The sequence below is a fragment of the Bombus terrestris genome, chromosome 1, assembly GCF_910591885.1.
Source record: "Bombus terrestris chromosome 1, iyBomTerr1.2, whole genome shotgun sequence".
In the NCBI taxonomy this organism is placed as follows: Eukaryota; Metazoa; Arthropoda; class Insecta; order Hymenoptera; family Apidae; genus Bombus; species Bombus terrestris.
The window spans coordinates 8,922,658-8,938,792 of record NC_063269.1 but is presented as its reverse complement, the minus strand read 5'-3'; the positions used below and the strand labels follow the sequence as shown (position 1 = coordinate 8,938,792).

At 34.0% G+C, this 16,135-nt stretch overlaps 1 protein-coding gene across 1 annotated transcript in view; it reads right to left on the bottom strand.

Annotated features, from left to right (window-relative positions):
- Nucleotides 1-4,165: 4,165 nt before the first annotated feature.
- The window catches only part of LOC100644160, a 54,576-nt gene continuing 42,606 nt past the window's right edge, over nt 4,166-16,135 (bottom strand). The window contains exon 13 of the transcript XR_007223575.1: nt 4,166-4,181. The gene's annotated coding sequence lies outside the window, so the exon portion shown is untranslated. The remainder of the gene's footprint in view (nt 4,182-16,135) is intronic.

Genomic DNA, 16,135 nt, shown 5'->3' with positions numbered 1-16,135 from the left:
AGGACAAAGGAAATTTTGTAAAGAATGATGATATCCATTGTGATGTCTCTTCAGGAATAATAAGAAGTATCGGTGTAGAAGTTTGCATTAAATGTTCGTGTGTTTTGTTAAAAGTCTATTATGTGCTACGTATGTCATTAAGTAATAAGAAGAATGTGAATAATCTTTATTAAGCGAGCGCTATCCCACAAGACATTGAATGTTATTAACTCATAGTATGATCGAAGTTATAAACGTAATCATTTGTATTATTGCAGTAAATTGCTGTTTTCGATGACCGATAATGCAAATTTCTTTCAATACTACTTTTGAGCAGATTGAATTGAGGATAATTTTCCGCATAAAACCATATAAACATTCTGCAATTTATCGCAATTAGAATAAGGAAAATTGCTTTCCAATCGCACTAAAGATTCATCATTCATGATCGGCGCGTATCCAGCATAGAATTGCACAGACACGAGTCTATCGCCACGAGAAACGAAACGAAACGTACAACGTATATTGCTCGATGAACAGCTATTTTTACGAATCTCAAGTAGAGTTTCGACTTCGGTGTAATGGTCGGTGGATGAAGTGCATCCAAAATCGCCAGTCAAAATCGGCGTTATATATGTATATAATCGTAGTGGCCGAGTCGTAAATGAGTAAGGCAGTAAGGAACCGCGCGAGCCGCTACTTCCTCCGGGGATTGATTCACACTCGCCTTCGGCTCGTCTGGCCGTGCCTGTCTGCTATTATTTTTAGCGCGTGATCACGAAGCCGCGCGAAGAGAAGACCAGGGAAAGCGGCTACGGGTCCGTCGCGATGCCGACCGCGTGCGTTAGCTCATCTCGCGGGCTTGGCTCGCATAATTGTCGGCCATTTCTGTCACCAAAGGCCGATCAGCGTGTTCGACCGATCGCGATCTAGCTACCGCACCCACTGCAAATGCTCATCCACCTGGTATGCTCGCGAAATCATCAGCGAATCGACATCGCTCCATTTTGCGCAAGTGTGCCTTCACTTGCGATCTAGAAAATGCACAAGCTCCAGAGAGAGACATGATTGTTATGCAGATTACAAGTTTCAGATACTTATTGCGTATTGTTTCATGGTTTATAGGCTAATTGAGAATTTTGCAATACGTTGGATCGTGGATTAATACATTCGCTGCTACTGAGATGTGAAGAACACAGAAAAGGGACGCAAGTAGGTACATTTTTGTTGATTTTAGAATTTTTTGTCATCTGACGATACTAAATGCCGTTCTATGGCATTTTCATCTAATCTAGAATCATTGTTTTGACATAAAATAGCTAGAAGTTGGAAGAATCTGTTAGGTCCAAATGTCTAGTAAAATTTCACAGGAGCCAAAGACGTAAAGTAAAGCAAACAGCTCTTTTTTATCATTAACGGCTATCTATTATGTTGCTTCTCTTGTTTGACGAAGAAACATTTGTGTACGGAATATCGTTCTTTTCGAAACGTTATAAAAAGCAATGAATAAATACTTATGTAAGTGTTTTCTATATAACGGAAAGTTTAATGTGGTCTAGAAACCACGAAAGCGCAATGACACACGTGGAAACTCCTACCAGCCATTCTTGAATATCTAAAATCGCTCTTCGGTCGATTGCTAGGAACGATTTTATTCTCGATGAGTATGTTAGAAGTACAATGGGCTACGAGGATTTTCCAATTATGTCACAGTGAAGTTGCATTTTCTCTAGAAGAAAAATAACGACAGCTAATTTTATTGGAGATATCGATCTCGCGAAATTAATTTTATCGATTGCTTTTATCTATATCCGCGTATCGAAGGTTATACGGCCTTTAAAGTATTCAAAGGAGAAATAATAAAATAATAGAATTTGGACAGTCATTGGTCACATATATATTTATTACGTTATTAATTAAATATCGTTCTAATTAGAAAAACATACTTGCAGAATAAATTCTCTATGATAGAAATTACGCATGACGAAAGTCATAGATGTGATTATTCACGTGTTTAATAAGTACAATTGACCTATTGTAATTTATAACTGTCGATGAAAATAGAATTCATTTCCGTCTAGCCAATATCCTTATTTTCGGAAGATTTTTCCACGAAAGGGATTTTAAGGCTACGTCTTATAAGTCTGATCACACGTCCGCTTCCGGACAGTAACGTTTCTTTCCTCACAGAAATTACGTTATTTACGTCACTACGAGGGACTTCCTCGACCTAAGAATAGCAGACTTTTTTAGCTGATGCACAATGTTATCATGACGCATTCTGGTGAGAAGAACAAATCTTTTAAAGTTGCACACGAAGAGATGATAGCTACATAAATGACTAAGCATAAGGATTTGTTATTGAAAAGTTAGAGTAGAGAATTTATATAACGCTATTTTACGATATCAATTAAATCAAAATTAGAATTACTAACGATATGTGATTTATGTGAATTTTAATATAATTTTCAAGTTTCTTCTATACGAAGTACGTTGCAGGCATACAGTATGGAAGTAACGATAATAGATGTATATAACAAAGTTATACATATAAAAGATGTATAAAATTTCGTAAGAAAATCCAACTTCTATAAAAATTCATAGTATTATAAATAGTACGGTGTTGACTTATGTATGAGTTCTACATCTTTGAAATCGTGGATTGGCGAACGCGAAAGGAAAGAATGATTATTAATCTTGATCACAAGAATACGTATTCCCAACTACTGTAATTAAAATGCAGGTAAACATCATGGAATTTAGCTTATATACTGAATTTGTAATTAGCTCGTTTACACGTTTATTCCTCTACTTCCTCTAACTGTAAATGAAAGAAATATATCGCCTTTGCAACATCTTGCCTATAAATGGCTTATGTTCCGAAGTATAGATACGCTTCATCAAATATTTCAAAGTGTTAGAGTCTGCACGTTTCTTTTTTTTTTCTTTTTTTTTTTTTTTACAAAATCTCATGACTTTCTTTTTATGAAACTGTTTCTAATTTTATGAAACGAGTGATTCTTTAAAACTAAATTGAACTTATTTATAATTATATAATCACGAGTTTTCTTCTGTTAATCATAAACTAGTTTTTCCAATATTTATTCATATATTCCATTTCATATTCACAAGCACTCTTACAAGGTAAATGCATAAATAAATTCCTAATTGAAGGCTTCATCAAGCAATGAAATTGTTAAAATTATAAATATTTGATATGAGAAATACTAAATCTGACCAAGACACACGAACATATTTATGCAGACGCTGCTACTGCACGATTAACGTAGACTTTAAATTTGAAATATGATTATATGTACGTATCTATTTTATTCTTGTTATAAAATTCTGACTAGAATAATTTATGTACAATGCATATTTGAATATACGTTAGACAGTAGTTGTTCTAGCGTTAACTGTCTTCAAAGACTCAGTTTAGTTTTAAGTTATGTGGATCTTATACATCTTCGCACAATTTATGACAGCTTAAATGAATCGTTTACGTTGTACCCTTCTAAGAAAGTTAAAAGAGAGTTGTAAACGGCAAAGCATATTAATTTTACTGTCTTTACTAAGCACGTGCAAATGTTGATTTGTTTGAAAGAAGAATTATCACTTGGAAATTCCAAATCCCTCATATGTAGCACACAGATTGCACAATGCTCAAATGTAATGCTATCGATTTTACGAGTTTCGCGTAGGTGAAAAATTTTACTACGATGACGAAGTCCGCCTACTGGAATTGCGATGTAACGTCATGGAAGCTACGTCACTGCGAATCTCTCAGATTTCCATGAATGAACCTACATATTACGTATTGTCCCTTCTTAAAGAATATGCCGTTATTTGGCAATGGCATTCAAAGTTAGTCACGTAAATCGGATATTTTTCAGTAGCTCAGGAAACCATGAGTAGCTATGACTCTCCACTCCTTGATGATTCAGTTTTTGTATCTTGACAAGTCGAATTAAGATAGCAAAAATGCATAGAATGTAGATCATATGCAGAATTATACAAAATATCCAAAATAAAGTACTCATTATGATATTTAATGGGGCGAAACAAACTTTCATTTAAAATCCCACTCTTTTAATTAATTTCAAAAGAATATAAATTTTTATACAGCTTTACAGTCTAGTTATTATGTATTGTATTATATATGACTTACCTTTCTTTTAAATTGAAAGCTCCTTGAGTTGGCTCTGTAACAAAAAAAAAAGAAAAAATAGAAATTAAATTAGTTTCTTTGGGCATTACAAAATTATCAAGTGTCTATAACAAATAATAATATTTGTGATAAAAAAAACATCCAAATACATGAGAAACGAGTTTAAGGACGCGACGATAAAGTATAAAAGATAGTAAAATGTAATATCAAGAAATCAAAGTACATTAGTATCTTCATCTATTTTATATTCGCTTGAAACGTCGTACGATACATAATAAGATATTTTTAAGTTTTATGTAATAGTCGTCATGCACTAAGGAGCATTTTATCCTGGTATATCCCTATATTTATCCTGCGGCTTTTAGTTACTCTACGCGTCAGGCTTACCGCTGTGGTAATAAATGGTCAGCGAGAAAAAGAGTAGTCATCCTTCGAGTATGCAGATATTGTTCCTTAATCACAGGTTTTGAATCATGTTCTCTTAGATGTTGAACTCGTTGATCAAGATACGCGAAGTTAAGTCGTTACATTGTCGTTTCTTTTCTTCTACCTTTCAAAAATTGTTCTTGTTGTTTTCGTCATTTTTTGTTCATTAATTCTGTTTTATACACTTATAAAGAGCGTCGATGACAACAAAATTATATATCACTTCAATAGAAGTAGATTATATTTTAAATATCAGATTGGTACATAAAAAACGTTCTTTCTTTGAATCTAACGTCTCGGTATATCCATATTTTTATATATTATATAAATATATTTATTTAATTAAATATATGTATCTTTATTTATATTTGTTTATTTAGGCTTCCAACACTGGCCCACCAACAATTGAACAAATACTTTATAATAAATACTTTGAAAAAACTAGCAAAGTTTCATTTGAAAAAGATCGTGTATACGCATAGGTATGCACCAATCTGATAGTTTATGTCGTTGTGTCTCATTTTGCACGGCGCTCCTGAAAGAAATACCATGAAATCAAGGGGCTGAGGTGTTGAGATAAGATTATAAAAGATTCCCAGTGCAGACAACACGGCACCTGTTGCGCTCGTTTCCCCGTAATCACCCTGTATTTCAGTAGAGTGTGCACCGCCTGGGACAGCCGTGCGAATGGCATTTGTAAATCATGTATCGTTTGCATTTTCTTGACACTGCATACTGAGAAAAGCCAGTCTTCTCGGAGCTTTTGTTTTAGTATTCAACTGCATATTTTATTATGTTCTCATACTACATTATCATAACAATATATAATGCTTATAATTCTATACATACTTGCGTTCATTGGAATACCGACGTGTGAAGAAGTGGCTGTTTCTTTTTATCATAATTATGTATTTCTTGGCCACGGGTGTATATTTAGATACACAGGTATAATTATAATCGACACGGGAAAGAAAGTAGTATCTTTATAATTAAAGCTGTGGTTTTTTTAACGCATAAAGTGGGAGGCTATAATTTTGAGGAAAAAGAGGATAGACATCTGCAAAAATTAGTTTCTCATTTTTGCGAAATTGTTAATATAGCTTCATATAAACTATATGTTAATAATACTAGTCACTTTGTTCCTGTCTTATTCCACTTGTTGTGCACAAACCGGTATACAAATCGTCAGTCATGTCGAATAGTATATTTTATTACGATATATTACTGCTAATAAGTTCCTTATTATTGAAAATCAATCAAACTGTATTTATACTTATGAGCGAAGTTACGAGACATTATAATTACACGTGATAGATATAAGTGGACGTCATAATTGTGAAACAAAGTTCAAGCTTACTAATCACGTAATCATAAACGAAACTATGTTATCTTATGTTTCGAAGATTTTATTAGAGACCTATATTATTAAAGCTTCTATTTAAAGCCAATAATCGTAAATAGTTAATTGATCTAATGTTCGTCAATAATAATTTTAGCGTCAAAATAATATATACCTAATATAATATACCTGAAATAAAGTGTCGAATGCAACTTCATCGATCGAGTAGGAAAAGAACGCGAAGGCTTATGTGCGCAAGCAAAAGAGCGCAAAAATATCCGTCGGGTGGCAAAGATAGCGAGAAGTCGCGATCACGTGCAGCATAAGCTCTCGAACGCTCTCACGATGGCGCGTGGTTTGAGAGGCCGGTGCACACAAGCTGGCTTACACTTGTCGGTCTCGAAGCGTCTGTATGTGCACATCATTTCCTCCGGGTGATTCATCGCGTACGCTAGCTGCGCCCTTCAGGGTCGTAATGGCGGATCCTCACTCGAGGTCGAAAGATCGCACGATATCGTGTTACCCTCTCACAGGGTGCACCTGTGCACGAAACCACCTCGGTGGCATCGTGCCACACATTCTCCTCCAGATCACCCCACGTTTCTTCCTCTTTTCCTCTCTTCCACTCTTTCTCTTGCCTTTCCTCCACCGCTTTCCGTTCTCTCTTTCCCTCCATCCATTCGGACAGCCGTTTGCTTCCGATAAGATTGCCAACAGGCCCTACGCGATTGCGCTACCGTCAACAACACGTGCCCGGACATCGTGCGTTCATTCATAACCACGTTCATTCAACGCGACTACATAGTCGTATCGATTGAATCAATGATATAATACAGGAAGTTCATCAGCTTTCGAATCAACTTTAAAATCGTGTTCACAGGAATTTAACTATCCTTCGTGCGTATCTTCGACGACGAGCATGATAAACTGCATGTAACGCTAACTTGTTTGTTGGTAAAATTGGGAGCTGCATAAAGAATATCGAGAAATCGTTGAGATAAATGCGTTTTTAATAACACGTTCGTGTTCTCAGGCTTTTTATCCGTGTCAGTTTATTTAGAAAATTGTTGGTTGTCTTGATGCTATTTATCTTGGTTTGACGGGGATGTATTAATTAAAACAACGATGCAATATGCTTTACTGGTGTATCGAACACGCGTGCAACAAATATAATTATTCTAAACTCGCATTTAATTATTAGTAATATCAATTTGTTTCGTACTGTGATTATACTGCATTAATCACTTTGTGTGAAACGAATGGTTCAAAATAAAGTCCAAAAATTATTATTAACAATAAACGATCTAGCATCTGTGAGAATTCTTTTAGTTAGCACAATTTCGCGAGTTGTCTGTTGTTTGTTAGAAATGCATTGAAACGTAAGAGGAAACCATTCAAAGAGAAAAGCTATTATGGTATCGGTTTGTCATAATATTCTTCCTCAATGAATATCACCTTACGTCGCTCTTTGCAGTTACTCTGATAGTGAGCAGATTCTACGCAACTGCGTGCCATTGATACTTTGTTCCTCAGTCACGCATTATTCATTCTTAATTTCTCTCTCGTATCCACTTCTGTATTCCTTTCTAATTGTTTACTTTCAGTCCTTTTTTTTGTGTGTGTCTTTCTAGTCTCCAAAGAAATTTATGCAAATATTTTAAATATTCTAGCTTTCAGCTTTTATTTATTAACTTGTATAACCGCAGCATTGCGGTTGACTATATAAGGGTTGAGAAAGCGTGACCGAGATTATAATCCTTGGAATTTCCGGTGGAAGTAAAGAGTTTGGCATTTCACTAGATATACAGGTAGGAACTAAATTTTTTCGGGGTAGGTTCATGAAGGAGAGACATAGTAAACGGGTTTGTACGTCCTGGAGTTGAATCATCGCGGATCAATTCCAGGAATGTTCCATTCATCTCGGAGCAATGTCTCGGACGCGGAAACCGAAGGTCTTGCGGAATCGACGAACCTACTCGCGGAAGAAACGCTTTTCTGACCTCATTCTTATCGAGAGTAGGCTGAATTCCACAGACAGTTGCGGTTTCGAGGTCGTATCTTTTTCAATATGAGCCTGCTAAATTTTAGGAATACGTTATGTGACTTTTACATAGAACAGAAAGCCATAGACAAATATGGAAATTAGCATCCAAAAAAGAACGCGTATCGAGTCATTTCTAACATGCGACAATTTAAACGTTAAATTTCTACACTACCTTCGATTCTGAATGCAACCCATTATGTACTTTTGCATTTTGTAGTGGAATGCACGTGAAATGTTTTTTTAAGCAAAACTTCAAACACACGAAGTTTTTCAAAAGATTGTATATTTAATTAAAATAATTTTCATGTCATTGTCATTCTTATATTGTCGTTAGATCTTTATGCAAATGCATATTTGTGTAAATACAGTTAAGGAAATGGGTTTTAAATAGAGATTTATTCCGCGAAATGTAATGCAAATATTATAATAAGTACCATGTATATTCTAAATACCTTGTATATTTTTGTATTCCATATTTGTGTTCCATATTTTTTATAAGTGCATAAATATCGGCAGTCTAATTTAATATTTCATCCACGTATAAATATTAATTCTATTTAATTATAAATATACTTATAAAAATGATCGATGCACAAATTAAGAAACTATTTGCAAAGATAATAATCCATAAGAGCGAAGTCGAAGGTATAGAGCACTTAATAGAATCTCATATTTCATAATATAACCTGTTTATTTCTACGAAACAGCAAAATAAGCAGTCATCTTTAATTGCCATAACTTCTGCATATCATATAACTCATGCAGAACTCATTTGTCTATTCTCTTTACCTTTTCTGTTCGCACCAGCCGACGAGTAATTGTAAAAAGTAAAAGTCTACTTTTATTTTGGAATATTAGTTGTAGATTATTTTCAATAATATCTCACATTTTCTGTTTTAAAATATTATGGACTACATTCTCTGGTCTACCTCTTGGTTCATTTTCTACAGAATTAGTTTTACAAAATTTCCTTAAACTGTTCTAAAATTTGCATAAGCTTCTCCAAATACTACATACAATACACATTCTTTTACATTTTACATTAGCTAAATTTCCTCGTAAAAAACAGTTAGGGAATGTCCCGGTGATTCACAGCGACACATGTACAATGAAATTGAATACTGATCTAATACCAATTTCGATTATTTTTTCGATTCTAAATATACCAAATATTTAAATACTTATTTGAAGTTTGAAATATTAGAGATTGTCCAGAATCGTCGTTTCAGACGTTCGTTTATCTTGCACGTATTTAACAAAAATTACGAATTAAATTACAAATTGCATCATTAAATTATTAAACAATAGATAAAGAGAAAATACACTGTTACCATTGCAATGTCGCCAGTTTCTTAATTTTAATAAAAATATCAGAATTTTATTATACATAAATATACTACCTGTTACAATTTCTCTTTCATATTATATATCAACTTGCTTTACGAAGCACGATTACGAGGCATTTTCTAATGGTTTCGTCAAAGAATATCCGCTTACGTGCGCTTAATAACGTGCGAAAAATACACTCAATAAATGTTTGCCAGTAACGTCTCTAAACATTTGCCCGTACTTCAGAGAAACAAGTTGATTATTTGATTAGATGAAAATTTATTATTTTTAGACGTTCCGAAAGTCGAAATGGAACATTTCGCAATTTGTACACCGGATCTTGGTGGTATGCTCTGAATCATTGTAAGTGAATTCTGCGGTCGTCCGGAATGTCCACGTGTTGGGCCCACGTTCAGTACACGTTTAGTCATGATCGGCTCTCGTTTTGGACTATTGCGCAAGATCAGGTCCCGTTACAAACATTTCATGTCCTGAACAGTTTTGTTCCGGTGTAACCGCCTGACGCCAATTTCTTTCATTTTGTGCAACTCACCGATTGACCAAGATATGTGTACACGAATAAAACATAATTTAATACAATTTATATTCTCTTCGCATGATCAAAATCATTGTTGCGTGTATTACTAACTTTTAACGGTTAACTCTGAAACGATTGCATCGAAATAATTAACGTTTATGGCACGATTATGATTTCATTGTCTCTACGTACAAAAGTGTTAAACGAGTATTTGTGTTATTCGCGTGTTTTGGAATTTATTATTGAAACTTTGAAATTTATTGAAAACGTAGTCGGAAATTTGAATGGAGAGGAGAGTTGTTCGATATTTTGTATATAAAGACTATAACAAAGTGTATGGAGTAAATGAATACTACAAGAAGTCTACTTAAAATTTGAATCTCCACTGTAAAATCAAGAGAAACGATTAATATATAATAATAATACAAATGTCGAAATTGATCAAAATGATGATCAAAAGACGTGTCAGTCATAGACACGAAGAGAATTAATTTCGTTGTATGGACGTTGATATATTGTTGATAAAGTTACTATTATAATATTAATCTTTTTTTTTTGTATCAGATGATCATTTTTAAAGGTTTTCATAACGTCCTAATACCGACGAATTGGACTGCATCTATTTGTACTTCACTCGTATAGCTTTCTTTCTATTCGACGACATAATTTCCATACCAAGGTGAAAGAGGAGGAAGAAGTCGTGCAGTATACATTTATAACCATAATTTTCTCGACCATCATAAAAAGTACACTTAAAGTTTAGATCGGCTTACTCGTCTCGTAGGTCGACAGCGGAAAAACGGTGCTCCGTTCGAGTCATTCGCTTCCGAAGAAACTCACCTTCGATTCTCGATCGAGGTTACGTCCCATCGTTAAAGCGTTACAACATACTCGACATGAAGTTGCAATAATTTCTGGGTGACCAGTCACTTGGCCGAAGGTGACATGGAAAAAATACAAGGATCTTTCCCGTTTGTCGTTGTCTACGACGCGACCGTAAGAATATTTAACGACATTCGCAACGATATTTTCCTGTCTCGAAAATGTATTTACCGTCGTGAATGACTGATCCACGATCGTAACCACGATTCTCACACTTGACGACGACCACGACGTCCCGTGTCAACGAGAATTATCGCCGTTCTAACATCCTGAGTCTCGTACCGGACCGTTTCGGTCAGTGACGCGTGACGATCCTGACTTCAATATTACTGGTTCGCGTGGCGAATTAGCATACCCGTATCATTTTTTTCGTCCGACCATAAACTTTGTCGCGAACGTGAGCCCAGTCATGTTATGCCCGAAGAGAGCTGCTTGCAATATGTATATCTCACGAGAAACGAGCTCCGCGTTCTTCGAAATTAGTTTTTTGTAGGAAAAAAAAAAAAAGAAGGAAAGGAACAGCGGACCGAAAACGCTAATGTTCTTAAATGTTTAGATGCTTATGCTTGGAATACTACCGAAAGAGGAACACAAAGATGTTAACGTTTATAGTAACAGCAGACTTGTTGTGTTAATAAAATGTTATTTTGGAAATTTTGGATATTTAGTTTTTCATGTCCACACATTGTATATTATTATTTGAAATATATAATTACAAATAAATGTAAGCGTATGTGTAATTATAGGGTAAATTTGGTTGCACATATTGGGAAGTTTATGCAAATACATATCAGTTTTATCAGAAGATAAAGTAAATTTGAATTGTACAACTTGTAATTTAATATCATCATTTCACTAGTGAGTGTTATCCGCACGCTCACGATATCCACATTATCAAATTTGCTGGTTCGTTCAACAGAGCCCCAGTTTGTAAATGTAATATAATTATTAAAAAAAAAAAAAAAATAGTATTATTTAGCATGTTATTGGTGAAAGGAATATTATTACATTAAGAATATATACATACATTCTTATCTATATACATATTTCAAATAAATAGCATAGATGCAATTTACTGTTGAAAATTTATTTAACTATGTACATACGTGTATAACATATTAAGAATTAGGACTTTTCATATGACAAGTTATAAGAACCCGACAAAAAGTTTATATATTATCCTTTACAAGGAAATTACCATAATTATACCTGTTATGCTGATTGTAGCTAATCATTAAATCCATTCCATAATGCATATAATATTTAACGCAGAACGCAAATTAAAAATTAACATTCTATTGTGTAACAAAGGGTTTTTATCGATGCTAAAATATAAACATGTTTATGCAAGTGTAACTTCTATAAATTAACCCGTGTGATGCCTGGCGATTAAACGAGTGTGAAAACGGCTCGTACGTGCGTCGAGTTCCCGCGGATAATAGCTTCACGGTCCGAAGAAGACCATAGGTAAACCCCAACGCGATTGCTGAGTCATTATGCGACTCCGAGAAGCCAACTACAGAGTTTCTCAGTAACCAGATCATCTTCCTCTTAAACTGAACGTACCGTATATGATTATCCATTGAATGAAGCGATTACGGTCTATAAACGACATTATATTATGTAGATAAGGCAGCGGAATGGACAACTGCTTGTTTTAGTTGATAAAAATCTTGCGATTAGTTAAACAGTAGTTTAATGTGCTGTATAAAGGAAAAATGTACACGACAGAGAATGATACATAGCGGAATTATAATAAATCGTTTATCGTCAATTATAATAAGTTTTTCTCATTCATTTCATACTTTTATATATAATTATATATATAATTATTCGTACAAGAAATCACATAAAGACAAGAAGATGCAATCTTCCCAGTTTTCTAACTTAGAATTCGAAATTTTTCTTAGGTTGTGAATAGAGTTTGCCAAACTCTTTTGCACAACCGAACTAATATTATTAGTAAACTGCGGCATTTTATGAATTTATGGGAACTTTAAAAATTCAAAAAATAGTCAGAAAGCTGATAATATGCAGAAACATATCAAACATCCAAAGTATAATACCTTTTACGATATTTGATAGATAGAAAACAATCTTCTACCTAAGTTCCGATTTTTTAATCAAAGATAAATATTCATAAAAATATGAATTTGCATATATGTCTGCAGCCTAGTTATTAGCGAGGTTTTACAAGTCACTGACTAAAGGTTATTATTATTAATACATTTTCTTATATGCAACAGTGAAGAAAGTACAAGTGAATATTTCAAATTATACAAATCAATTGTTTGCCCTATTCCACTTTTAATTATAAAATCATGAGTAGCTATTTGTGGTCATAGAAATCTACGATCGTTATTCGTTAATTCACTGATATTACTAGTTAACATATTAACCAAGATTATAAATATCACTGTGTTTAGAAGCATAAGATAATCAGCTTGATTCCACGTTGGCAATAACGTTGCTTCGGAGAGCAAAAGTTTGGCGTTACACGATCGACCTACGAGGACACTCTCACTATACGATCGACCTACTTTGGAATACCGGGTTTGGTTCGTCGTTTGTTCTTACGCACGTCTGTGCAGGTTTTGACCTGTTTCCCTGTGCACCTTCGTTCATCAGGTAAATGCTTATTATATTCACCTAAAACGATCTTCTTTTTACTTCCACTTGTTTGTCACATCGCTCTCTTTCTCTCTTTCTTTTTATAGGATTTGGTTCAGATTGCATTCTCAATGGAGAAGCGAATGCTTTATACACTAAATCGAAAGCTTAATAGGAAATCTGTCTATCAAAACATTTGTCCATATTGCATCAGATGTCTCGCTTACGTTAACCTAAATTCTTCAGCTCTTTCTTTCATTTTACGTAGTACGTAGCTTTCGAAATGGCTATTTTTACTTGCAGTTACACCTGCATGCAGTTCACTATTTTTTATCCAAATATATCGATGATACAGTAATTAAATTGCGGATGTTTATACGCTTATGGAAAATTTAATATCTTCAGGGCTGAATCCTCTTTTTTTTTATTTTTATTTTTTTTTTGATTGTGACAAAAATTTATTTTTTTGAAATTTCATTGTATCATTTGTTCCTATTTATCATTATATATTTTTTTATTTTTTATTCGTAGTTATATATCGAAGAGTTCTAATAGATAACTTATGATAACATATTAAGTGTTTGTTTACATGCAATACTATCGGCGGATTACAAGTTTAGAAGTAGAATTACCGAAGACAAATAACATGCGCATGCAGATATTTTAAGTTTATGCTAGGCAAATAATCGTTCGCCTGGCGACGGATATTCTGTAAACGCTACAACTCACTTCAACCATTCAAGCGAACATGACGTTTAATGGTTTTAAAGGCAACAATAATGTACGATCATTAAGATTCTTACTTTAAAAATAATTTAAATTTTTATACATTTTAATCATAAACAATAAATCTAAGTTCTTTTACAACTCCCCAGCATCTGCTCTCATTTTTATTTCAACAAAGGACATTTGTAAGTACCTATCTGATAATAGAATTAGAAATTATCTCGAGAAATTATTTATTCAAATAAAAATAATAAAACACCTGATAATCGTATAATCTGATAATCGTATAGTAAAAGAATTCGAAGAAAAATCATTTCTCCTTATATGAAAAAATTAAAAGAAACTAGGTAACGTACAACTAATTACTTTTCAATTAATTTGAAGAAACAAATAAATGTTGATACCACTTGTTTTATATATATACAAAGGATTTACACGAATGGATTTTACATGAATCACAACAATGATCGAAAAGTAAATTTATCAATCTTGTTTCGAACGATGACAATATCTTTCGAATATGCCACACATCTCGAGTGTACATTTCCTCTATCACAAATGCATAATTTTCCGGTATGCTATGCAATGTCGTACAAAGTACAAGTGCAGTAAGGATCTTCTAGGGAGCTCAAGTGTAAGTAAATGTTCGCCACGGTAAATCCCGAGTTTTTCCACACAGACACGTTCCTATGTGCGCGCATACGCACGAGAGTTGAATAATATGTTGGATAAATTATTACGTTAACGGCGTCCGTGATCTGACGCACGTTATCTCACAATACTGACCTCTTTTTTTTCATTGGACTAAGAGGAACAGATACGTCCTACATCAGACAGAACACTTATCATCGATTTCTTTTTCATGAACTTAAAAACATATCGAACAAGTGTTTGATGCATGTATACGTGTTATCTATAGCAATTACACGAATTAAATCGTCATTACATTGACGATAAGTCAATTGATTCATTGACCTTCCTTGTCGATGTGGTCATAAAAAGTGTTCCGCATATTTTGATTAGTTATTGATATTTTTATATCAGCCTATTTGAAAGCGCTTTTGCAATTTGTGATCGAAATTAAGCTGTTGAAATAAGAAATAGTTATTCCTATCTATTTTCCAACACTACTAATGCTTTATTAGCATCTTGACACTCACAAAAAAGTGACAATAAATACGAATGTAAGCACTGCAATTTGTACTAACATTCTAACACAGAATTAGAGTATACAGTATTTTGCCTCGTGATAGAATCAATAATAATAATAGAAATCTCTGATATCAATTAAAATAAAACTCTATATTGTGCTTCCAATATCATATATTTTTATCTTCAATCAAGTCATAATTAAATTGAAATCATTATTTCCAAAGACGAATTGGTATTTTATATAAATAACAACTTTCCATCCTTTTTTATTCTCTCTTTAAAAAGCTGTTAAAGATATATATATACTTTCATAATAATTCTCTACTTTACCCGTGTGTATTATACAGAACATTGTTCTCAGAAATTGTCTTGTATTACCTAACATTCAAAAAAGAAAAAAAAAAGGTTAATTAAAAATGAACAGATTGATAACGACATCTCCAATTAATTACTGTCTCATTTACAGTGTCAGAGGGACGTTCGATTTTCGCAGTATTCCGTTTACGCGGAAATAGCGCGCGCGTTTCTAGACGAGCTCGTCGAGAAACAAACTAAATCAGTGCTCGATACAAGAAACGTTCCGCGGCGATATTCCTGCAACGTGAAGGAAGAGAAGACGACGAGCGCGGCGCGCAACGCCATGACGTGTATGAATCAGTCGCAAGCAAGTGTAACGACCGAGTGACGTCAAGAAGGTTGCACAACGAAGCGCGCCGGTAATTCCAACCGTTAGTTCGGTCGATCGATTTCTAGATCCTCCTATGAACGCTTGGGAGATGGAACACAAATCACGCTCAGATTTAGTATTCAGAATTTGTTCCTTTGACCGTTCGAACGACACAGTAATCATCACGGAACACTAAATCGCTTCATTCTGTTATTTTAAAATTAGCCACTTATTTCTGGCGATATTTAAAGCACAGCATTTTAATAAATATGACG